At 43.3% G+C, this 25617-nt stretch overlaps 2 long non-coding RNA genes across 5 annotated transcripts in view; both read right to left on the minus strand.

Annotated features, from left to right (window-relative positions):
- The window catches only part of LOC140256359 (uncharacterized), a 30535-nt gene extending 23399 nt beyond the window's left edge, over positions 1–7136 (minus strand). The window contains exon 1 of the long non-coding RNA XR_011904690.1: positions 7089–7136. This is a non-coding gene — a long non-coding RNA (uncharacterized lncRNA). The remainder of the gene's footprint in view (positions 1–7088) is intronic.
- A 2922-nt stretch (positions 7137–10058) lies between these two features.
- Positions 10059–23805, minus strand: LOC140256358 (uncharacterized). 4 transcript variants are annotated; one of them, XR_011904686.1, is made up of 5 exons: positions 23685–23805; positions 21503–21715; positions 19291–19342; positions 11342–11507; positions 10059–10275 (listed from the first exon to the last, which is right to left on the minus strand). It is a non-coding gene; the product is annotated as an uncharacterized lncRNA (long non-coding RNA). The 4 variants fall into 4 exon arrangements; XR_011904688.1 differs by lacking the exon at positions 19291–19342; XR_011904689.1 differs by lacking the exons at positions 11342–11507; positions 19291–19342.
- Between the last annotated feature and the right edge of the window lie 1812 nt (positions 23806–25617).

Genomic DNA, 25617 nt, shown 5'->3' on the forward strand with positions numbered 1-25617 from the left:
AGTCAAGATTCCAGCCCACCATCTTTTCTTTCTACCTGTATCACTTCCACTGTCACAGCACCTTAGTATTTTAGAACCTCACTAACTAATGCACAAGGCAGGAAGATGTTTGTTGCCCCCTTCCAATGAATAGAGTTCTACAGAATTATCTCAAGTGTTCTAACAGCAGTATTCTGCAGGATAACTCTTCTGACTTGCACACTCATTTGCTTGTCACACTTTTCCCCCACCGATGCCTTACGCTCAACATGGAAAACAAAGCTTTGACAACCTCCTTTATTCCCATTCATAACCATCTTAACTTTCTGGCTCTGGTGCACCCTTAGCTGTGCTCAAGACCACTGCTGCACAGATTTGTTTAAATCCAGAATTATTTGCTGACGTGGAAATTAATTCATCGCTTTTCTCTTGCCAATAGACTGAAGTGCTGAAAATTGAAACAGGCTCCCTAGCAAAATAGTGAGGAGTATCCACGTTTGTCATCTTTTGACTACTCCAGATCAAGAGTACTAAATTCATAAAAAGCCAAAAGATGAGTTATCTAAGTACCAGCATCACAAAATTGGAATCTCAGTGTGTTTTCTTAGAGCTACTTAATAGAGAGAAGTGTCTTTATTTAGCACCTGTCATCTCAAGTTCCCAAAATGCTCTCTGAAAAATTAAGTTTCCTAATAAGCTTCCTAGCCAGACATCAGGCTCCAATTTACAAGGGGTAAACTTACTTAAGGTCAACCAGCATGGGAAAGAAGAGCTGAGAAGCAGCTCCAGGAATCCAGAGGACCACACCCCTCACTAGCCACTAGACCACACAACTGTCCCCATTTTACTTGAGTCATTATTAAGCAGGATAGAAGAGCTCTGTGGTTTTATTTTGTTAGTTGAACTCTTGCATTAATGTTTTACTGTCCCACTGATGTTTTGCCTAGAACATTCTGTAATCCACAAATTAATGTGAAGAACATCCAGTACATTTTGGAGAAATAAAAAATTTAAATGGCAATAGAGTTTTGATTTCCATCAGTTTCATAAATCAAAAAAGCTGGAGAAAGAAGGTTCCTTATTTTATCTCACATAGACTTGTGTAATGCCAGCAAAATCACTGCCCTTCCCAAAACCAAGCAGAAACCCTATTGTTGCGGCAAACCCCATCTGGTCACTTGGAGAATTTAAAACCTCACATCATTCAAGAAGCAGCCTGTTTCACATAGACAGAGAGGTAATCTGGCTCCAAATACATGACCAGGGCCAAAAACATGCATAGGTAGAGTATGCTTATTATCTGGCATTTTTTACTTCCATTTCTATTCATCACTTTGTGTTTTCTATGATTGTACCTTTGGCTTCCGGAATATAAAGGTTTCTTGAAAGTAGAGAAGGGTTTACAGGATCTTTTATTTATTTCTTTTTCTTAAATCGCTTTGTGAAAGGATTATTCTAGGTAGAAGCAAATCCTCTCCTTTTTCATACTGGTCCATGCTTCACTCAATGCAGCATGGTGCAAACCTAAGACAACTCAGTCCATACTCGAAGTCTTCGTATAAAGTAGTAGAAAACTTGCCAAGGATAACGAGGCTTAGATCAGGTTTAGGCCCTGCTGGATAAGAGTGCCAAAGCAGTTGGGAAGGACATCTGATCACAGAGATATCCCTGACCAAGAAATCCACCACTGTCATCCATCAAAATCCAACACAACAGTCTGACTCAAACTCAGTATGGAGCTAGGCAGAGCACAGATCCTAATCCAACCCAAATTACTGAACATCTGTTTAAGGCAAACGAATTAGTAAACATCCGCCCGAAGCTGCAATCCCTGCAGACCGCACGGATCCCCACTGGAGCTCTCCCAGTGCTGAAGGCAGCAGAGTGCGATGCTTTGGGCTGAAGCAGAGCATGGGTAGATGTGAGGCTGCAGGGAAACAAATGCTGAAACAACAGCGAGCCTGTAAGATCAAGTGACAAAGAAAGAAGAGGAAATAACAGCAGAGATCTGTGTTACCAGTGTGAACTGGGTGGAGGAGAACAGAAGTGTGTTGCAAGTCAGGTTAAGTTGCTCTGTACATCCTTTCCAGTCCTTACAACTCTATGCAGTAAGACTGTTCTCCCTTCACTTCTTCCTCCAACCTCAGAAACGGCATAAAAAGTTTCATACACTCAATAGAAACCAAAATATGATCAGCTTCACCTCTGGTTATTATGAGGTCTCAGAGCACATGCAGCTATCCAGATTATTATGTACATTACTATTGTGCTTGGGGCTGCACCTGACTTCTTAACCACTTTTTAATTAAAATCTGCTGAATTTAATCAATGCTGTCATGTGTGTGAAGTTTTACAAGTGATTCCCAATCAAGTGACAAGCTATGAGTGAGTAACACAGCTAGCCCCGTTCTTCAAGGGCTTACAGTCTAGGTAGGCAAGGGAGCCAGACAAAAAGACAGACTGGCAGAACAAGGTAGACTGGAGAAAAAGTTGTAACATAGTGGTGATACTGCATGCTTTCTGCTTAAAATAATATCTCTGGGGCTAAGTAATAAAGGCCTGTAACAACATACCCACAAGAATCAGCATCACATAGATTGTTACTGCTGGGTATGACTGCAATCCATCTAGGTAGCAGACAGGATCTGGCACCCAGTTAGAACCCAGCGCCAGAGAAATCTGTGCCAATGACTTTTTAAGGACACAACACATTATCAAGATGAGCAAAGACTTCTTTGCTTATGACAGTGGCAAAAGACAGCCAGTCTTGGTCACGCACATTGAAAGAAAGTGCCCAAATACTTTAAACAGGTGTGTGTGGGGGGGTTGAGGGGAGTGGGGAATAAGTCTTTCAGCTCCTCTATTAATGCTTAAGCACACAATCCTTCCAAACATACAGCTGTTGGAACCAGAACAAAAGAAGTCTCAGCAGAGATGTGGGTTTCCATAGACTAATCACACTGTTGAAGCAGGTGAACACTGTTGTTCTACAAGAGGTAAAAAAGTTTTGGCTCTGAAAGTAAAATCACTACACCAGACATCCTTCAGACATATAGGTAGAGTCCGATTAAGAGCTTGACATCCAGTCAAGTAAGGTAAAGACAAAGTCACAAACATATTTCTTGGCTTGACTGGGTTATCTGCAGACTACTCAAAAATCCAGCCAGAATCTCCTGAGCTCTAGCCTTGTCTTCTGCCCAAACACACCACCTTCTCTTTAGCCAGTACTTCCTTCTCTTAAAGCAGGCCACAAAGATGACAATTCAAACTACAGTGCAGCATTTGCACTGAGAAAGAAAACATTTAAAAGAGGTCAGAAACTGTGTTTCTCCATCCATGGCTGACTGACTCATTTCCTTGATTTTTCCAGATCTCTCTATTTGCAAGTCAAACCTCCAAAAGTGCTGAGAATAACACAGTACATCCTTCTACGCACCAACACGGTTCTTTTACCCAAAGGACAAGATCTGTCTGTAAAATGGTGATGAAAAGCTACTTCTGTGGAAGCTCAAAATTGTTATTCTTCCTCCTCATCGGTAGCAATCAGTAAGGTCACTGCAACACGAGCTCCCACTGAATGTCTAAAGACATTCAATTAATCTTAGTTTGCTGAGAACTCGGAGAATTTAAGTAAGGTCAAACAGTTAAAAGATCAGACTTCACATTTCCACTGACACGATGCTTCTCAAGGAGCTGATACAGGCATATAAATTACTGCAGTGAAAAGAAAATACAGCTTTCTGCAGACAACAGCCTAAACATACATACATTTACTTTGAGCAGGTAGCAAAACATTTGGGCAGTGAATCTCTGCCTTCCATCCCCTCTGGTTACAGTAGCCAGAAGTCTTTCTTTCTGCAGGAGAAAGACTTCTTGTTTCACAGATAGTTTGCACTGTAGTTACTACAGGATTACACAGTCATGCTCATCTATTCCCTCAGGTGAAAACTGGCTAACCACAGACTGACTGCTCTAATCTCAAGGACAACTTCAGCCCAAAATACCATCTCAGCCTCTGTTTTATTTGGTAGGTGTTAGAGAACCTGGACATCCCATAGTCGCTGCATAACTGAATTCTGTTAAGGCACACTAAAGCCACTGAGAAAGTGCTACAGAATTCATGGATTCCGCCCAAATGCAGACTGGTAAGAGGCCATGAAAGTGGTCTTAATTGGAGACACAAATCCAGGTGCTCCCACAGACAATCACAATTAGTTCCTCAATGTAAGCAGTACTCACATATGAGTCAACTACATGAAAAGGCTTGTGCTCAAACCAAGTTCACAGCTAGCACCCCAGTACTAGGGAGAATACCTGGGACTAGCACTGAATATACCACCTTTTATGGCCTGTGTTATAATAAAAAGGCAGCACTGGAACAGCCCAGCCAAGCATGCCTGCCAACCAGCCCAGCCAAAGTTAGAGGCTCTGGGATCTGCAGTCCCCACTCAGGTCAAACCTCAGAGCATAAGAGCTGAACAAGAAAGCATTCAGCCTGACAAATCACCAAGCTTTAGCTAAAAGGATCTCAGCCTTCTAACAACTTAGCTTTCATTATCATATGTCTGGACTGCCTCCATCATTTGCTAATGTAGAACAGATTAGTGGGTCTATCTATATATTATGAGATTCTCCCTGCTGGTATGGGAATGCATTTCAGCAGTTATAAGTGGCAGCCAAAGAAATCCAGCCTTTCTGATCAACTTACAATTGCATCCTTGTAAACAAGGAGACAGATGTTGGTCTGATCACCAGCAATGGGAAAACAGCTTCTAAATGCCATGTTGAACACAAAGCTGTGCTTGTATCACCCCCACAGTTACATATGTAGCAGGGGATTCCTGGCAGCTTCTCTAACAGGGAGGGCAAGCCAGGGCAAGGAAGAAAAGTGGCAGGAGCATGCTTCTTACCAGCAGCATTAAGCCAGAGTAGCCTACGGGCAGCTCTAGAATGAGCTAGGGTGAGGAAGCAAGGAACTGCTAGCATATACTGCTAGAAAGTAAAAGCTTCTCTCCCACTTTATAATTTAGTTACAGTGACTCCAAAGCCACCACCAAAAAATGCGAGCACCTGATCTATATTTCCTCATCTTCTAGAGTTTATCTTATGGCATTGTGTATGAAAATCTTCTGCAGAAGTAGTAGTTCTATGCTCATCCTTCTTGCTGTTCAACAATACAAAAGCAGGGCTGTTACCAGCTCCAGTACCATCAGACTGAAGGTAACAGGAGGTGGTTGTTACTACCTCCTGTATCATCAGAGCTATGCCCTCTTATGGAGGGTTAATGACTAAGTATGACAGCTTTCCAATAGACCCTCCCCTCAAAGCCACTCAAACACAGATAACGTTGACACAGTCTCAGCCCTGGTACCTTCTGAGTGAAGTCTCCAAGATGAGAAAGCACTTCCCTTAAGCCAGGGTTGTGTAATGCCAGCATAAAAGAAGCATCTGTCCACAGGTACTCTTTGCAGTGTTTCAAGGAAGTAATACCTTACAAATACAAGGCTGCAATACAGACATGAGAAGTATTTCAAGACTGATCTTAACACCCATTTAACAAAAAAGACTTCTTATGGCAGCTTGCTCATGCTGGAAGGACAAGCCTATCAGATCCACCCACAACAGACCAAATCCCTGGAGTGCAGCTTCTGTCACCTCCAGCAAGACCAGAAGGCTACTGCATGAGAGACCATGCCCTCCTGCCACAGCATAACCCAGGGAAATTTGCAAGGCCTCAGCAATATCCTGTGTATCAGAAACAGAGGTCCAGAACCTCCGTGCCTTCTATACCACCCAGGCTACACAAAAATCCTCCTCCCTCTGTTCACAAGCCTTTTCCATGCTTGTGGTTTGGGTTTTTAGATTATTATTTTAATAGTTTACCTCATTTCACACCTGCCTCTTCAGCCTGAGGGCTGAGACCAGGTTGGCAAAAACCAGAGAAGTTCAGAAGAGAACATACTTGATAAACAGGCTTCTCCTTCTCTTACCAAACAAACCAAGCCTAATGCAATTCCCACCTCACAAGCAACACACCCAAAGGACAAAACAAATAGAAACAACCCCACAAGCAACAAGAAACATCCCAGGTTGAAAAGAGTGTGACTTGGCTTTCCTGAGTAGAAGTATTAACCACCTTCCAGGCCAGATACCACATGAACATGGGCTCATTATCAAGAAACTGAAAGAGGCATTGAAGACGCACCAACACCTGACAAAAAGGCCTCATAACCCAAACCGTGCTTACACTTGGATCTGTGTAACCACTTGTCCCTAGCTCTCTTCCCAGACCCAACATTTGTATACATCTATACCAGCCTCTTGCCAGGCAGTTACCCCTTCTATGTTACAGGTGCTCTTTGTTTCAGGAAATAAGCAGTGGGTTATTCAGTCTGTTGATTCATCAAATTCTGCCTGATGGTTTTGGAAACAGCAGGCTTAGCTTGGCTTCTAGCAAGTCCCAAAAGAAGCAAACCATAATACTAATAAGGATGCTTGTACTTGGTACACAAATTGAAACTTTTCTCATGAACTGTTAATACAATGATTGTGGGGTGTCACACCCCATTAGCACCAAGCTACCAGATCATTTGCTCCTAGAAGTTTGTTCCAAGCCCTGTCTGAAGTTCTCCCCAAATCCTGCAGTGTGTAAGTTAACATCACAGCAAAACAAGGTGGGCACAATTTATGTTTTACACAGTATTTACTTATTAATAGTAAGTAAAGCACTGGCCAGTCAGAAGAAAAATATATACCTTGCGTATACTGAATTACAAAGGTCATACACATATAATCTGTTAATATTGGTATGGTGTCACACTGAGCTAGAAAACCACCTGAAGTTTCTTCTGTCCTCCTGTTATACCAGCTGGAGGATTGTTATAACTACCCAAACCATAGTCAAATAAAGCTATAGGAATCTCAGATAAAAACAAAGCATCAAAAAACAAAGAAAGAAATGAAATACCCAAAAGTACCTGTAACACTACAATGTGTTGGAAATCACAATAACAGTGGGGTTTCAAAGTCTTTGGCTGTAAGAAATGAAGACAAGCCCAAATGCGGCAGCTGTGAATATGATAAAGAAACGAAGGAAAAGAACTGCTTACCTTTGGAAGACCTCAGATAGATAGTAATATCCAGCAAGTTACTCTCACCTCTACTGCCAACCCTTAAATGAAGTCTGGGAAAGGGTGGATCCTGACTCCACACCTTCTGGTCACTCAGGTACATTGCATGCACCTGAGCTCCCTGGGCTGGCCCTGCCTTCCCACCAGGTGCTCAATCACTGCTTTAGGCCATGATTAAGTATTTCCTCTACACTACCAGATCTGCAAACCTAGAAGAAAACAGGAAAGGCTCTCTGGTAGATTCCATGACTTTGTCTTTCCCTGTGTGGCAATGTCAGCCTAAATCTGCTCTTGAGCAACTCAGATTCAAGATTCTTTGGAGTGTTACAAACAACTTTTTTTGCTATTTTATACTTATTTATGCATATTTATATTTTGCTTTTTTAAACATCTTCAGATTTCAAGGATGTTTGGGTGTAAACTCACAGTCAAGTCAAGTCTGAAGTCTCGCTCCTATGATGTAACCTGGGAAGTACAGCAGAATAAACTGTATTGCTTGGTTAGCCATACCAATAATAACAGTGCACTTGAGAGCTTAGTATTCTACATGAAAATAATTAAGAGCAACAAGAGAAAACATGCACACACAAAAACCAAACAAGAAGAAACGTTAAGCCATCCTCAGAAATATATGGTTTTAACGCAGTCAAAATTGAAACCCTCCTGTAGCACTTGGAAAACTGCTCTTAGAGCAGGGTTATGGGTAAGTTCCTAAAGAGGTACCTCTATGGGTAATGCAACAGACAGGGCCTTCCTACCTTTTGAGCAAAGATAAGTTTGAGACCAACTTTATAAAACTATGCAAGAAAAGGCACCATTCTCATTACACTGCTGTTTCTTCTGTGGCTGCATGACAGAAATTACCCCCTAGACAGCTGTTACAGATGTTGTATTGCATTCTAAAGGCAAAACAGTAGGGAGTCAGATGTGATATAAACACTATGCCAGAGCACCCGAGACTAATTGCTGGCCCACAGTTTTGTTATAGACTTGAACTACTAACTTCCAAACACAGCTATTTGTGTGCTAAAGTCAATTGCTTCAGAGTCATTTCCTAGATTGGATGCACACGGCTTCTCTGAAACACTAGTTTGAAATTAGAAAGCAGGAGTCCTAGATCCTACTAGGTCCTATCCCTCCCCTTTAAATTTTAGGTCAGAGCATCTCAGTATTATCATGGTTCCCAAAAGTAGATCTCAAGATATAATTAACTCAAGTACACAATAAATCAGTAACAAAATAAGAAACTAAACCCAGTTCATATGCCCTGACTTTATGGAACTCATTGTCTCCAAAGGGTACAGGAGCCTACATTTTCCAGCACTTTGTCCAATCCACATTTAAATGCCTCCCAGAGGGAAAAATATTTTACGGTCTAATAAGCATCAGAGTTGGGAAAAAAAACTACTAACATTTCCCTCTGGGGTTAATGGAGTCTAAAAACACCATGAGAATTACATTTAGACAAAGTAACTCAGCAGATAGGAGGAGGGGATGGCCTCAAGTTGCACCAGGGGAGGTTCAGGTTGGGTAATAGGAAAAACATCTCCATAAGAGTGGTCAGGCATTGGAATGGGCTCCTCAGGGAGGTGGTGGAATCACCATCCCTGGAAGTGTTCATTAACCATGGAGATGCTGTACTAAGGAACGTGGTTTAGTGGACAACATTGGTGGTAGGTGGACAGTTGGACTAGATGATCTTAGAGGTCTTTTCCAACCTTAATGACCCTGTGATTCTGTAACTTCATCTTACAGTATTTCAAGTCACTCACCCCAGCTCAGGTCTCAGACCTCAACTCAGTCATCATGGTCTGATTTACTGTTTCTATGCTATCCTCAAACACAAACCAAAATTTGCTGAAGTCAGGAGGTGAGATTATTTACCTTAAAGTATTTTCTCTAAGGCTAAAGGTTTGCAAAGATAGAGCAGATGAGTCTCCCACAACTAACACATTTGATTGAAGTATTAGTTGTTAGAAAGCAGCCTTCTAAGCAAATATTGGCCACTTTGGTAGCCAAGCATGATACCTGTATGTAATTTTTAACATGCTTGGCTAACCTAGTCATAACCACTTCTAATGATCTGGAACTGCATGACATACCCAGGTGCTTCAAAGTAACGCATCAGTGTCTCTACCACTAACAAGCTTCCCTAAGCATCATTGTTGATCTTCTCTGTTGAAATTGAAGTGCATTATTTCCCATTCCACTCTCACTGTTGTGGAGAACAGCATCTTCTTCCTTCTGTGTATGAGCCTACGTAGTTTGAAGCTTTTGTTGCATCTTCTTTATTTTAATTCTCATTTAATCATGAGAACTGCTTTGAGGTTGTGTTTTCAAGATCTTCAATTGCTCTCTCTGTTCTTCTTTGGCATTTCCTCATTATCCACATCATCTCAAAGTGTACCCAGCAAATTGGGCACAGCACTCCATTTTCTTTTCCTCATGACTGTGTAGAATGAAAGAATTATATCTGACTCTCCTGACACCACCTGAGTACATGTAGAGTACTTGTAGTTCTTCATAAATTTAAGATTTGTTCATTCTCCTGCTGCTACTTACACAACTCCAGGTACTACCTTCTGGTTTTCAAGATCTGGAGGCAAACAAAGCTCTCCAAAACTACAGCAAAGGATGTTAGCAACAATCTCAATTTGAAGGAGATTTCATTACAAATCATCATCCTTTGTTTAGGAGGGAGAAAAAGACAACCTTTCTTCATCCTTTCATTAGCTTATCTGTACTCCCTGTGCCAGGTCTGTTTTTAAGTATGCTGAAGCCTGACAATACTACTGGAAGAGAAAGAAATGAGTTATTCTCTGGAGGGGTTATTATGAATTGCGTGTTTTCCTGTCTATTTCCTCTGGGCCTATTTTATGAATTAGTCCCAACAAAGCAAAACAAGTCATTCAAGCCTCACCACAGGGTCACTTGTGAGCTCAGGTTTTTATTTCAGCAGAACAGTAACCAACCTAAAAGCTCCAGGATAGTCAAACTTTCAGATTGATGCTGCAACAGCAATGCTTTCTGAAGCAGTTATGTGTTCTTCCATACCAAAGAGACAGTGTTGTTCTCTTCTTTGCGCTGGGGTTGCTGGCGGGTGAGATCTCTCAGGATGAAGAAGAACAAAAACCAGACTCGATGCCGACATGAAGAAGTCTTCAGGCTTTAAAAAGGAGAGTAGAAGTGCTGATCCCAGAGTCATCCCAAGACTGACAAGAACCTGCATCACCTCAGTATGACAAAACAACGGTTCAACTACTGTCACTTTACAACGAAGCAAAACAGGTAATAAAAACTATCAAATACAGGCAAAGGTCCAAAGGTCAGGGTATTAGGAAAATATAAAAAGCAAATTGTCTGTATCCTCCCTGCGGCATGTATAGCTACCTTCCTCCACCACTTCAGTTCTGCAAGCTTGTAAAGATGTGCTGTTCCCATAGGTTGTCGTGCTTTTTCCTTCATTGGCCCTAATAGATTTTGAACAGGAAAGGCTAGTACTTACTATTGTTATTCAGTGAAATGAGAGAACAAAAGGAAATGAACTTCATGTTTTTGGGTGCAATTCCCAGACTTATGATCTAGATTCATCTAATTATACTTGGATCCAGAGAATTAGTTCCACTCATTGTAACAAATGGAACCAATCACAAAATTTGCATGTGGGTCAGCATTTAGAATTCAATCCAGCAGCCGATAGCAGGGTTTGTTGCAATTTTTGAAGAAGAGAGATTGAAAGAAAGAAGAAACAAGTAAAGAACAGATTTGGTACACAAGTCCTCTGAAAAGTTGAAAATGTGAGTAATTTTGCTTACCAGGCAGCCTTAAAGGAGCACCATCAAGGTTTTTTAATGTTTATATAGCATTCAGAGAGCTTTGGAGCTAAGATCTTTCAAAAGCAGAGTAAAGGTAGAATTTAAAACCGGCCAGTTCAAACGCCGGACATTTAGTTTTAACACAGAAGGTATAATTGGCAGCTGGCACTGCTGAGGTTCTCATTCTGATTGGGAGAACTTACTGTATGCCCTAGTCAAACTCAACCACCAGACAATACGTTTATAGGAACAACTGGCTGAAAATCTCTGGCTTGTGCCTATTAGCTGATGGCAACTGCCTGAATCCTTCTCTTTCTAGGCAAACCCATTTTAAGGCTAACCTTCAAATCACTACCACAGAGCCAATAGAAGAAGAAAACTCTGGTTAGACTGGAGACTGCTGCTTGCATTGCTCACCAGTATTTCCAAGTGTTTAGAAAAGTGAATTGACTGAAGAACGGGAGAAGATGGAGGCATCAATCATCTTCTAGACACAGGATTTTAGCACTTGCTTCTCTGTGCAGCTCAGGCAGCAGCAGATGTTAACAATGCCGGAAGGCTCCCTGACTGTGCCATTCCAGCCCTGTTAATTACCAGAAAAGTGTAAAAAACAAAAGATTTCACCTTGCTATAGCCCTTAATAACTAGACACAAAGCTAGGTTTACTCCAAGATTTTGAAGAGGCTCTTTGAGTGCGAGCATGGAAGCTATGAACACTGACCAACGACAGCCTCAAAGTGAACCTGCCTTAAGTAACAATAACAATGCTATAAACCAGGCTGATGAAAATGAAAAACAACCACTGTGCCTACAGAAATACAGCAAGAAGATTAAGTGCCTTTAGTGGGCACTAATTTTAAACACCAACCACTTTTGCCTTTTGAGGCTGGGATTTTTATTTTTTAATAAATAGGATAAAGACAGATTAGGAAGGAATCATGAAATGGTTTAGGTTGAAAGAGACCATAGACACCCCACCAGTTCAGGCTGCCCAGGGCATCCAACTCAGCCTTGTGCACTTCCAGGGATGGAGCATCCACAGCTCCTATGGGCAGCTGTGCCAGCACCTCACTGCCCTGAGTAAAGAATTGTTTCTAACCTAATTTCTCCTCCTTTAGTTGAAAGCCATTTCCTCTTGTCCCATCACCATCAGATCATGTGAACAATAGAAAATAATAATAATAATAATCAGTCCCCCTGCTGCTTGTAAACTCCCTTCAAGTACTGAAAGCCTGCAACGAGGCCTCCCTGGAGCTTTCTCTTCTCCAAGCTAAAAGGAGCCAAGATAACTATACACATCTGAACTGCAAATGCTATCCCAAGTTATACCTCCAGACCTGAACCCGTCCTTAAACACTGGAAGCATCTTGAAATGCTACCTTTGAGATAAGGAGAGACTTGTTCCCATCTTACAAACAGATCTATTCTGGGCTCAGTGAGCGACGCTGAGTGAGCATCAAGTGAGCTGGGTCACATAAAGCCCCTCCTCGTTCATATGTTAAACTTTTCGTGAAACAAACAAACAACTGAAATAAACCGAGGGACTCCCATTTGTAAAATCCAAGGGATGGGGCGGGGGGGGAAGCACCAATCCTGCTTGCAAAAGCTAGGGAAGATGTTGGAGGTGGGAAGAGAACGAGGCCGCCCTTCGCCAGCAGGGGGCGCACTGAGAAGCCCCAGTAGGTTCCCCGCAAGGGCCGTGTGCTGCCACCTGCCTCCACCGCTCTCTGATGGATTCGTTCATCCCCGTTCAGCCCGCAGAGCTGATCATTCATCTTCTCCAATCCGACAGTTCGTACTCTCCGCTCGCCTAGCTCTGTATTAACGCACAGCTGCCTTATGTGACACCATGACCTATTTCTATCCTCCACACCGAGGAATAGCAAAGCACTGCTTCACTGTGGCTTGCAGGGAGGGGGGGGGAAGCAAAGTGAAGGAGAGCTGGCAGATCAAGGCAGAGCCCTTTTCAACAATTCACGGCTCCTTGCAAGAGGTTCAGCAAGGAGAGGCTGCCCAGGCTCTCTGAACTGCGCAGCTGAGAAGGCGGCAATAGCAAAATGGAGAGAGAAAGGTCTTGTGCTGAGTCTGAAAGGAGAGACCTGTAATAACTTCACCAAATCAGATTACTTTCCCACCTGGCTCCCACAGACAGAGCTGAAGTCAGCTGATCCAGAGGGAAGAATGCTATTGGAGCAGCAGCAGTGACTCAGACAACTTGGGTTTATTTCCACGTGCCCCAACAGACATGATCCAAGGAAAACGCTTAGCCCCAGGACCTCCGAGATAATCAATTACATGCTTATACACCAGAAAAGTCAATCAGCTTAACCCTAACCCTAAGGAAATGCTGCTATCTCCACCAGTTTTCAGTGCAAATTACAAATCTACATTCCTTTGAGGATGTGGGTTTCAGTCTCTGTATCTCACCTCCCTGGTGTTTGGAAGGAGATAAAATTCCCTTAATGCTCTAAGGTGTTCTTTGCACCAGGCTGTCAGGCAAGCCTAATAACTCAATGAAGGGGGACCTAAAAATAAATTGGAGACATCTTTACCTAAATTACAGCACAAACAAAATTCTTGCTAGAACCAAATAACCCTATAGACTGCAAGGAACCTTTGATCCTCCAGTCCATCAAATAAATTCTTGTTTTTGAGATTGCCAAAGCTTACATAACAACATAACACGATGTTAAAGGTACATTGCTCTGGGTTACCGAGGCTTTCCTCAAAACTGTATGAATGGTTGTCCTTGATAGCAGGCTCAGAGCACAGCAACAGCAAGGCAAGCAACACAAGTCCATACACTCACAAGACAGAAAAGAAGAACCACACTTTTTCAAGGCTGGCATTTACTGTCCTCATTGCTGGAGAGCTTACAGGACAAACAAAATGGATACCCAGACTTGCAAGCCAGATCCAGAAGGGTCCCCATCATTTTGTTTGTTTGTTTCCACTTCAGGACTTGGTTTGCAATGGAGCCAATACAGATATAATTTGGCAAGAATGGCACAACCTCTAGCAGCATTTGGATGGCATTCATATGCTTTAGAATAATGCTCGCTGGATTCACTGGCAGAAGCATAACCCTGCACTGAGTTGTAAGTGTTTGACCAAAGGAAGAGCTCCAACATCAGCACTAACTGCAGGTTTTTATATCCTCACTCCCATAGCTCTAATCATTAGAGCACCTGCTGCTTGGGAGGAGCAAAAGAGCTTGAAGTGCAGCACTATGCTTTGAGAGCTTCTTATAGCCAAGTTTAGGACCTGAATGCGCTGCAAATCACTGCCACTCTACTTACTACCCATGTCTATTTCATGCAACCTTCAGTGGGTCTCCCATGTTTGAAGAAAATTAGGAGGGGGAAAAGAAGCTGATTGACTGATCTGCACTACAGGATGTGTTTGTGAAAGAAGACAGGCCCCAGGGCTCAGTCTCACTCTTTCCCTGACCTCACCTCTCTCCAGTTCTTAAAATGCATTAATAATAATAATAAAAAAAAAGCATTCCCTTGGAACACAGCTGCTGCTGGGTATGCTCAGAGACAGCACACAGCAGCCTAGCAGAAGCTGCTCTATTTTCCAGTACAATTAGTATAGGTGTTGTTTATCTTCTTTTCGAGTGACCTGCTTCCTCTGGGGAAAGCTCGTATTTCCAATTCACTCTGGAAAAAACAACAACAACAAAACAACAAGCAAACAGAAACCAGCAGTGTTCTCCACTCAGCATGAAACAACCTCACAAACTGATGGGTTGGATGAGTATAGGGTAAATGAGAGCCTACCACCTAGGCACTGGGTACAGCAGCAAGTCTGTGCAAAGAGCTGGAATCTTCTTCCAGGGTCTCAGTGGCCACAAAGGCTCAGGGAACTGTTTTCCCACAAACCACAGGTTCCCCACAGATCTCCCACAACTTGTAAATGGAATTGAAGAACCATCTTCAAGCAGCTTGCGTGCAAAGAAGAAACACACAAGAGAAAACTGGCAGCGTCGAGGTGCCCTGCACTTTCTCAGCCCAAACATGTGTGCTCCTGGGCCTTACAGCAGAACTGCAGCTGGCATACTCCATGCAGCCATTTCCATCTCCAACCAACACACGTTGGTGTGCCTACAGCATCTCTATACAAACATCTGAATTCAGATAACCAGGATGCTTCAGAAGCAAATCTCTCAGTTGTCCCCCACTTAAAACACTTCAGTTGGCATCACTGCACAATCTTGGAGGATGCAACCTGGATTCCTTGCAGATGGAGTGGGAGGTAAGTGCCAGAGCACATCTAATGTACTCCAGCTACTAATATCCAGCTCTAAGGACTGCTTCTCCAAAGCAGAGCTTTGGAACTGCCACCCCCACCTCCTCAGAAATGTAAATAGCTCCATTTAACATAACAGATGCTCCATTCTCACCATAGTTCAATTTCCTTATACCAGACCTCCCTGCCCAGTGACACCCTCAGCTATTCCAGCTACACTGTGCTCCCACCCATCTGAATGCTTTCACCTGTTTCTTTTGCTTGGTGCTTAGGTAAATCTGTCCATAGAGACAATCCTTCAGCTTTTATTACATGCAATTGCAACAGCTATTCAAATAGGGCCTTTTAGCTTTCTCTGCCTGAGATGTCTGAATAAAATCAAATTAATTCACTGCAGTTTTTACTGCTTCCAAACTTACTTTCTACAGATGTTTCCTCCATTTCACCAAGAACCATTATACTTCAGTTGCAGGGACCATTAACCCATTATGAGTTGGCAATGTTGGTCTATTTTGAAGAGCTAGTTCTAGCTCCTCCACCACACTAAACAATAGCAGTAAAGCTGCTTGGCACCGCTGCCTTCTGAGAGGCTATTCATATTTTGGTGTTTGTGCACGCTGCATGGTTTACGGCAGGGATTTTGCATTGTTTATTTTCTGTTCCTCTGCAGACAGTGGCATTGTTAAACAGCATGTGTCCAAGAGAATCCACCCCTCTCCATGGGATCTCCTCCCAGCTATTACAGCACTTCCCAGAAACCTACTGAGCCCTGGAATAAACAAGTCTCAATGGGGGGACTGAGCCCACACCCGAGAAGTGCAGTGCCATGAAGCCTCCATAGCAATGAAAGTAACTTGGCTTTGCATGAAACCTTCCCTTTGCTTAATGAAAACCCTGTGTTGTCACCCTTCCTAATGATGGTCTCTTGTCCCTTGCAGGCAAAAGACTTAATAATGGACTTCTCTCTGACTTGCTCCAGCTGTGGCATGACCAACAAGAGAATAGTTTCCTCCTCCTCCTGACCCATGAGCTTGGACATCTAAAGTGTTTCATCTCAGACAGAAGCAGTGACCAGTGTCTGGCACAGATGAAAACATGAGGTGCATGCTGGGACTCTTCCCAGTACTGAAAAGTCTGCCACAGCCTCATTGGTTTGTTTCTCTCACCTGAGAGAAGTTAGACCAATTTCCAGAACCGGGGACAGAAAACAATCTCCAAGTCAGATTACGGCAAGCATTACATAAATAACTTTTGGTAGGTCTGTTTCTGTCGTGCAGACTGGGAGCTGGTACATCCTCAGCATCACCTGGCCATTGTGTCCTGGCAAAATGCCTCTCACAGCAACACTGGTAAGGCACTGCTGGCATTCTGCCTTGCGTACATACACTCACCTTCTGTCATGGGATATGGAGAGACGCTCTGCAACATGCTATATTAGCAGAGGTCAGGAAGCCCCTGCTGGTCTCAGCATCCCATATGCAGTACATGAACAACATGGCAACACTGATTCGTTGATTCAGGCAGGCATTTCATACCTGCATTCCTAGGTTTTTGCTCTGGCTGACAGCAGCTATCCAACATTTCTGCTGCCCTATTAAATCACCACTTGCTAACACAGGCTCATTGTAGCATCTGTGGCTGACAGCCCACCTCTCTATTGGGCCATAACAGGTCTAGACTGGCAGACAGTGTCAGTGATGGCTCTCTCTATAGCACATTTTTAAGTTGTTTAAACAGGAAAGAAACAGCCTTCCATTACCAACCTTCTACTATCTGACCTTAGACTTCTGTCCCCTTTTTTTTGTATTATACATCTTGAGTTTTCCATTTTTCTATGTTTACAAAGCATACATTTTCCCCCACCCTTCATAATCCATTCATACTATAGTCTAGCTCACACACAATCAAAGCAGAAGCCCTTCAGAAGCACTAAACCCAATACTAGGTTGCATAAAAATGATAGTTTCCATATGTCTTTGTAAACACCATGCCAAACTGTACTTGTACTGTATTTACATTGTGTTAACATCTACCAAATTACCAAGCCAGCAGGAGAACATCCACCCTTTCACATTTCTAAACAAGGCTTATAGTCTGAGCGGGTAGGCATTAAGTTTGCTTAAAAGAGCAACTTGTATGAAAAAAAAGAAAGAAATAGCCAAATCTTGGCCTGTAGTTTCATGTTACTTGCCAGAACTAAAACATCTGCATCCTGTGGTATCAGACTGCTTGGGGACTCGGTTAATTCAGAGGCAGTTAAGTCTTGGATGGAATTACCCCCAGGAGAGCTTCCTGCTCTCCTGATGATTCACATGGTTCAAAAGAAGAGAATTTAAGCTACCATGACTAAATTCTTTGTCCTTTGCACTTGAGTTTATTTTCAAGTGTAAAATTCTCCAAAACATGGAACCGGGTCCATTAACACTATCTGAGGATCTAAAATACTCTGGAAAGTTCCTTTTCTATCCAGGGATATTCCCTGGCTCCTGATTTTCCTTGGCCTGGATCAGCAAACTCAAAGCTTGTAATAAGAGACCCCCACCGTATTTTTTTCTTTTTCAGTTGGCAACCAAACATGAAATTCACTTTCTGGGAACTCATGGGAAGTCGAAAGTGTTAAACAGATCAGAGCAATGATCTGTTAAATCTGTCTCTCCCTAACAGCAGGGGGAAGATAAAGACTAAGTAAACTCTAGACCTTCTGCTTAGAATCATGAAGGCTTTTCTGGCTGTAAGAACTGAACTGTAGATTGTATTTTTAGGCAAAAAATCTAGGATCTTCCCTTTTTGAACTATATGGATTTCTATTACTCATAGTTCCACACTAATCAGCAAGACTTATCCCCAAACCATTGGGTTATCTCCAGTACTACAGCAAATTTGAGTTGCCTAGACTACAAGCAGGCACTGAAATCAGTACATGAAAAATCATTCATCTTTCTAGGGTGGGTATTAATGCTTCACTGTACTAAAGATTCAGGGAATTATGGCTGTATTTTTTCTGAGGTCATCTAGGATTGCCTTACTGCAATTTCTGCTAGCCATATCCTTCCTCCTGGTTGCTGCAGCACACACATTTGGTCTAAACCTAAGGCAGTCAGCACTGTGGAACTGAACAGCTGATGGGCCACATCTTCCTTCAGAAGTCAGAGCTCCTCACCTTGAGCTATGCAGCCTCCAAGAGTCAAGCAAGGTGGCTGGCTGAGCATGGGCATTAAAATAACTTTAAATGTTACCACATACAAGGTCCAGCTTGCAGTGAGTCTCCTGGAGCAGGTTATGTTACCGCAATAGCTTGAGAACTTCCAAGGGAGATAATTGGCTGTCCTGTTCCCAGTGGGGAAGTAGGGTTATTAAAAGAGAGTCACAAGGAACAGCCTTGCTCTGTCTTGCACAGCACTATCATTCATGCACTATCACACTACAGTGGCAGGAAGACAGGATTTCTTCTAAGTCTATTTAATTCCTTGGTATCTCCACCATTTCCTGGCCACGTGCAATAGAAGGAGTTCTCACAGTTTCTCGTTCAATGCAAAGAGACATTTAGTAAGACTTGAGCAACAAGGCTTAATGGTGCCCAGACCAGTCAGGACTAAAAACTGCAGATAACGAGGGGTAAACATGAACCAGACCAGAGGCAGAAAATAAGCAGCTATGTATGTCATACCATAGACTGCCTTGCACAACTAAGTTGCATGATCTCAGAGCAATGACATACAAGTGCTCCATCACAGAACAATTTAGGCAGGTTTTGATCATAGACTGATTTTCTTGCTGTTTTACTCATAAATCATCACACGCTCTGGCTTGCCTTGCAATTTGCTGAATAGTGACAGCTTTCAGTCTGTTGTCTTGGCTTAATGTAAATGGACAGGAAAAAAAAAAAAAGATAAAAGACCTCAAACTTCTATTTTGCTGCCCCCAAAAAATCTGTAAGACTGATGTGTAAGAGTGATAGTGGGCCCCAGTTCTTCAGGTACTGACTCCACTGTGGACTTCTGAAAGTACAGATTCAGATAAGCTTGTCATTGTTTAAGTGCTGTTATTAATAGCTATTACAGTGTACTTTGCCTTCCACCATCAATAACAGTTGAAATTAATCAGATATGCCATACCTTCTCTCCATAGTCTTCTCCTTATTCTCCATATTTGAGACTCTTGTCAAATCTAGAATAAAAGGAACACATATCCCTTCCAGGCCAATGAAGCCATGAAAGGTTTTTCAGAGGCTTTGTTTTTGAACTACACATGCATTTGGTAACCAATACAAGTGATAGGCTCTGTGTTTTGTGCCCTAAGGTTCTAACTACAAAGGGAGTTTCTAGGTGGTCATGTCCATCCCTCTAGGCAGTCATATTTTACACAGCATTTCAGATCACCTCTGCAGACAAATTCATGCTCAGGTCATGGATTACAACTAGATTTTGTTCTAGTTTTGCAATTGCTATAGCGATGCTGATACACACCTTACTGAGGTAGCACCATATGAACGTATACAGGGTATCCACAGGCAAGGTATTGTTCAAGATCTTCTGCTTTGGAGAAAGCAAAGCAAGAGAATTTGTCTGTGGTCCACAGCTTGCCCATGGTTACATCTGCACTTAGAAGTCAGGTCTCCCTGGTCACTAGGAAAGCACAGCCTTTGGGGTTAGGTGACCACAGTCCTTGCCAGATCCCAGGCTTTAAAAGAAAACTGATTTTTGCTTCCTCCTTAAAGCTCCTCCTGAGCCAATATTTAAGTGCCTGACAGCAACATTTTGAAAGCGTAATGCATGACATTAATGCAGGATTTCCTAGAACTCATTCCTCCAGAATAGGAATTCTTCTCATCAAAATGATGTGGATATTGTTCTTGGACACAGCTCAGGACATTCCTGTTCAGTCTAGATTTAAGAACCGTGAGAACTATGAAGCTGATAGGCAAGTCTAAGTGTGTGTGAATGAAAGCAGTAGATGGACCTTGAAGTCAAGGAATGTCCACTAACTAAACTACAGATTTCAGTTAAAGTAACAGAACATCTTACAGTAAACCAAATGTAACATGATATTTACCTGTGTATTTTGTGATTAGCACATTTCTTAATAAGGAAGTGAGTCCAGTTTTCTTAACACCTTCCCTGTAGTTTTGACGTGACCCTTTCTACAGAGTCTACAACAAACAAAGCAAATGCTCTCTTTGCAGAGCATTGGTGGGACCTTTCATCCAAAAGAGACCTAAGACCAACCAACGGGTCCCGAAATGCTGGCATTATGTACAACACACTACAGAAAGGAAAAATCATCCCTCTTCCTTCCACAAAAGCTTCAGGAAATGTTTCAAAACCAGTATTTGATGCTAACAGAAGCATTATTCCACATAGTCTCCCCAGGGAAGTCTCGCAAGACGAAAGGCTCTCCAAGACAGAAATGTATTCCATCCAGCTGAGTAACAATGTTCCTTCATTAACCTACTCAAGACACTGGGAATTTTGCAGAGCTCTTCTACAAGTTGTGCAATACATCCTATTACATATCTCTGGCCTGCAAAGACAACGTGAAAGGGATGGGTGAAAAAAAGCATGGTAGAGACCCCTAAGTTCTGGTCTTGCAATATGGCACTCTTATTTTTAGATTAGCATATGGAATATTAGGAGCCCCCAGAATGGTGTATCTGCTGTACACAGAGCTGGGTGAGCACCTAGCTGTATTGTTTGCCATTGTACATACACATCCTCACTCAGAGAGGTGAGAGTAAAAGCTATTGTCCATCCTGTCCACTGTAGGCAGCAGTCATTTCTAAGCACAGATAAAGCTCCTCTCTAAAGCAGCTCACAACCCACGTGACAGAGAAAGGCAACACACCCACATAATATGGAACAACAGTTGAGAGCCACAAACAGAGCCCAAGTCCTTGTTTGCAATCCAAGCCCTGATCCCCGTCACCTGAATGCTTGCAGACCCTGGATGGGAGCAGACTTGGATCTATACATGTTAACACATGAAAGCAGTTTATTTTATCCTCTCATTGGGGCAAGTCTAACTTGGACTGCTACTGAACAGAACAGATTAAGTAACCCCCAAGGAACAGGGCAAGAAAGCCTCATTACAGACTCTGTTCAGTAAAGGCCTTAGTTGAAGGCAAAAAAAAAAGAGCAGATCATAAAAAGAAAAGGTCACAGCAGACATTCTTGGCAAGGATTCTACACCAGCTGAGCAGCTTCAACATCTGGGAGCCACGAGAACCTCAGATCATAGGCTCACAGACGTGTACTCAACACTATGACATGTACTCAACACTAAGTGAAGCATTTCAAAGGGTAAGGTGGGGACAAGGCTGCATTTACTTACTGGCTGCATCCAAACCTGCGCTGACAGAGAAGACCAGGAAACCAGGCCAGTTATCACTCAGCAGGCAGGTGTTGAAAACCTCTATCAGAGCATCACCTCCTCCATTAGTGTGGCCAGGCTTGCAGCAATGAGTCATTAGCGGTCATTAGTCAAACCACACCAAAGCTGCTGTCCTCAGACCAGAGATCCTCCTTAGAGCCGGGAACAGGAGCACTGCAACAAAAGTTCTCTATCACCTCAATGAAACAGGAAGAGGAGGCAATATCACTATCACCTTTGTTGGCAAGCTGGACAATGCCCTTTCCTGTTCCTTGCCCCTCAGGAAAAGCATCCTAGAAACAGCTGACACTGAACACAAGAGGCATAAGAAAGGTACTAAAACAGCAAAAGGTCCTCTTGAAAGACAGGCTGCACTTATTAGAGTGAGAAACAAGTATTTTACTTTCCACATGCACAATCACCATGTTAGAAGTTACCCTGGAAAGCAGTAAACTTTCATGCTTTATGAGAACTGCCAATACTTCCCAGACAGACAGACGTGTGGGGGTGTCAGTCAAATACCAAAACCCCAAAGTATCTTGAATGATAGATAGGCATTTTGGCACACACAAATTGCCTCTCATCAGCTTCTGCAAGGTCTAAGCTTATGAAGGCCAACAGAGTTCCAAGTGGCAGTGAACCATGCTGCTCTGAATTGGGTCAAGCTCTCCTAGCCTTACTACCCCTTGTGTTCCTGACTTCAGGCTTTGCCTGCAGCCCATCACAGAAACCTTCCAGCATTCTATCCATTTGCCTGGGGGGAGAGATGGCTTTGCAAACGGATGTTACCTTAGGCTTCAGTCAGGCTGGGTACCATACACCATTTGCTCCCCACAGTCTTCCCAGAACTCCACTTGTAGAAGCGGGCTGTAAATGCATTAGCAATCTATAGTGCTGTGACTCAGTTAAGGCAAGGGCCATAAAAATAGCTATGAAAAAAAGCATCAGCCTGCAAATCTCTTATTTCCTCCCTATTCAGCCCTAGGCTTCTGTTTTATTTTATTTTATTTTATTTTCTGTTTTATTAGGAAATGTGATGAAGGAGGGTGGGGTGGCTCAGGCTATGTACAAATATTCAGACAGTCTCTTAGCAATAAATGGATCTCAGTCAGTTCTATTATCTGTCTGGCTGTGGCTCCCATTATCTGCTGTGAATTGTAGCAGCGATCTCTGGAACAGCGTTCAGACACCATCATTACCAACTTCCACGCTCTCCAAAGACCACGCTATAACAAGGCTTGCTGGATAATACTTACCATTAAAAGTGGGAACACAAAGGACTCAAGCTATGACTAACACAGTAAAAGGCTCTGCGTGGGGCTTTGCATTCATTGACCCTGGTTTGTTATTAAAGAAAATTCTAGGTTCAAAACCTAGACCTGCATTTTATACAGTACATCAGCTGATTTATACAGAAAGCTGACTCTTGCCCTCCTCAACATCCTACAGCTTCAGAGGACTGTAGCAAGAGAGGCACAGCACAGGCCTGCCTGGAGTCTGTCGTGGGCATGTGGGACTGCAAACCCAGGGTGTTGAGCAGAAAAGCATGCCAAAGAAAGCACCTCAGAGCCCGTAACTGGGCATGGCAGCTCAGTGCTGAGAGCCTCTGAGGCAGCACTCTGATGAGTCCTTGCAAGGAATGGGAATTTTGGGATCCAAACCCACATCTGATCTCCCTGCAATTTTCAAGAGTTCTCCAGTTCATTTGGGCCCCATCTGCAAAGCCCAAATTGAAATCCAATACCCTCACCCAGGATAAAATGAGGGTTTTGAGAGCAAGTTGCTTAGGTCTCCCTCCCACAGCCAGGGAGGCAAGGCCACAAACATCAACACCAGCAAAGCTCATTTTCTCATGGACTCCTATCTGGCAATGGATTAAATTTAGCTTCTCAATGGAGATTTTGCTGAAAATGAGATAATTCAAAAGCATCCCTCCTGCACAGACTCATTGGTGCCCTTCTCACTCAGCCACCTATTTCACAGCAGGGCTTATTGTCAAATTACTACACCCCTCCTTCAACATGGCTAAAAAATTAGTCATCAACCTAAAATGTTATTAGGAAACACTTGATACTATGATTGCTTCTCTGTGGAATGAGAGAAAGGAAGGAGACAGGGAAGGCAGAGAAGCCTTCACACTTACAGTCAGGAAGGCTTTTCCAGGACCACAAACACAGCAGGCAACCAGGAGACCACAGAAGACCACAAGCAACCACCAAGGACACCTCCTCAACACAAATGCCCCCTCCCCACTTACAGCCCAGAGGGGGGCTAGCAGATACTGCCTTAAATAGAGCTACTGCTCCCTGCAGCCATCTCTCAGGGCAGCACCACCCATGGTTAACACAGTCCAGCTGAAAGTCATTTACCATTCATCAATTGCTTACAGGCTCAGCTGGGGAAGGCAGTTGGGACTCAACCCTAGCCTGGAGGTACTGGGGGGTGGCAGGAATAGGGCCTGCTGTTGCCCCAGCTTTGTCAGGAACAGAATGGGGATGGGGCTTCAGCTTTGTGAGCCCAGGGAAGAGCTGCAGGTGAGGAAAGAAGCTCCAAGGTAGCTACATGCCAATAAAAGGAGAGGATGTCTCTTGTCAAAAGGGCAGATTTTGTGTATATATCCCTGCAGGGTGTCATTTGGGCAAAGAAAGCCATTGCCCTTGTCCTGTGTTCTCAGATGGCTTGTGGCTGCCCCAGTTTGCTGTTGCAGGCCACTCTTTGCTTTTGGCATCGCTCCTTTCCATCATCCTGTGGGCTTTTGCAGACACCGTGATGCACAAACCTGAGCTGGTGATGAGGCAAGCTGGGTTGGAGAGAGCAGACAGTGCCAGATGGAGGGCAGAGCCTTATAAGGGGAAGATATGGAGGCAAAGTAGTTGGACTGAAAGAGGCATCATGAGATGACAGCAACCTCAGCTGTGGAGAAAACAATCACAAACAGCATGACATAGGATAGTGCATCCACATGGCCATTTTCAGTCAACACACAATCTAACTCAAGCCCAAAGCTGGGAACGAAGGGGAAAATTAAAGAACTAACCTGTTTGTGAACAACAAACAAGACACAGCATCTCCTTGAGTGAGCTTTGTAGCTCTACCTGCTTAGCCCAGCTCTCCCACAGCTGAAAAGGCGTTTACTGGGCAGGGAATGTGCTGCTGAACACTTCCCTGTGCCCACAGCTGGGCTGGATGCAACTGGCAGTCAGAAAAAAATGCATTTTAAGTGGCCTTCTGGTAGACAGTGCCAAACGTTTGCAGAAGATGGTGGTTTCTGTTGGGGTTGGGGACGTGGGGTGGGGAAGGCTCCCCTCAATTTTGTAGTAATGAAAACACGTTTGATCTCAATACTGCTCATATGTTTCATAAAAATGCTGATTACTCTCCCGAAGAGAGGAGAAACAGAGAGATTTTGTGTGTCCCACCCTTCCCCCTGCACTACCCTTTGCACTCCTATGACGCAGCATTTATTGAAGTCGGAGCCGTGCCCGGCTCCTTCTGCCTTTCGCACGGCGCATCCTCCCCTCTCTTCCCACTCATAAAAAATAATAATAATAATAACTTGCAAATTTATTTCAGTGGAAATTTGGAAATAATGCTATTAGGAAAAAAAACCCACAACCCTCCAAACACGCAGCACATACAAACTCCATTGCTGCCCCCCCCTCCCCCCCCCAAAATAAACCCCCTTTTTCCTTTGGCGCATACATTTTTCCAAGGTCACCTCGGAGGCTTTTCCTAGTTGGCCATTAAAACGACACCAAGAAAAAAAAAGCCTGCCCCAAGAAGCACATGAAGCCATTGCTGTGGCTTGGACTGCTTCCCCGCGTACAGATGCCACGGGAGAAGCAGCAGGGCGGGGGGGGTGCTGATATTTTTCCAAGACTTTTTCTCTCACCAGAGGAGGAGGAGGATGAAGATGGAGTGATGAGTGAGGTTCCGTTTGTCCGGCAGTGTGAGTCACTCAGCAGCAGTTTCCGATACACGCTACTATTTTTTTTTTTTTCTCTTTCCATTACAGAATTTGGTGTCATTTATTCCTTCCTCCTCTTCAAGAAACAACAACAACAACAACAAAAAAA

The sequence above is a fragment of the Excalfactoria chinensis genome, chromosome 9, assembly GCF_039878825.1.
Source record: "Excalfactoria chinensis isolate bCotChi1 chromosome 9, bCotChi1.hap2, whole genome shotgun sequence".
Taxonomy (NCBI): Eukaryota; Metazoa; Chordata; class Aves; order Galliformes; family Phasianidae; genus Excalfactoria; species Excalfactoria chinensis.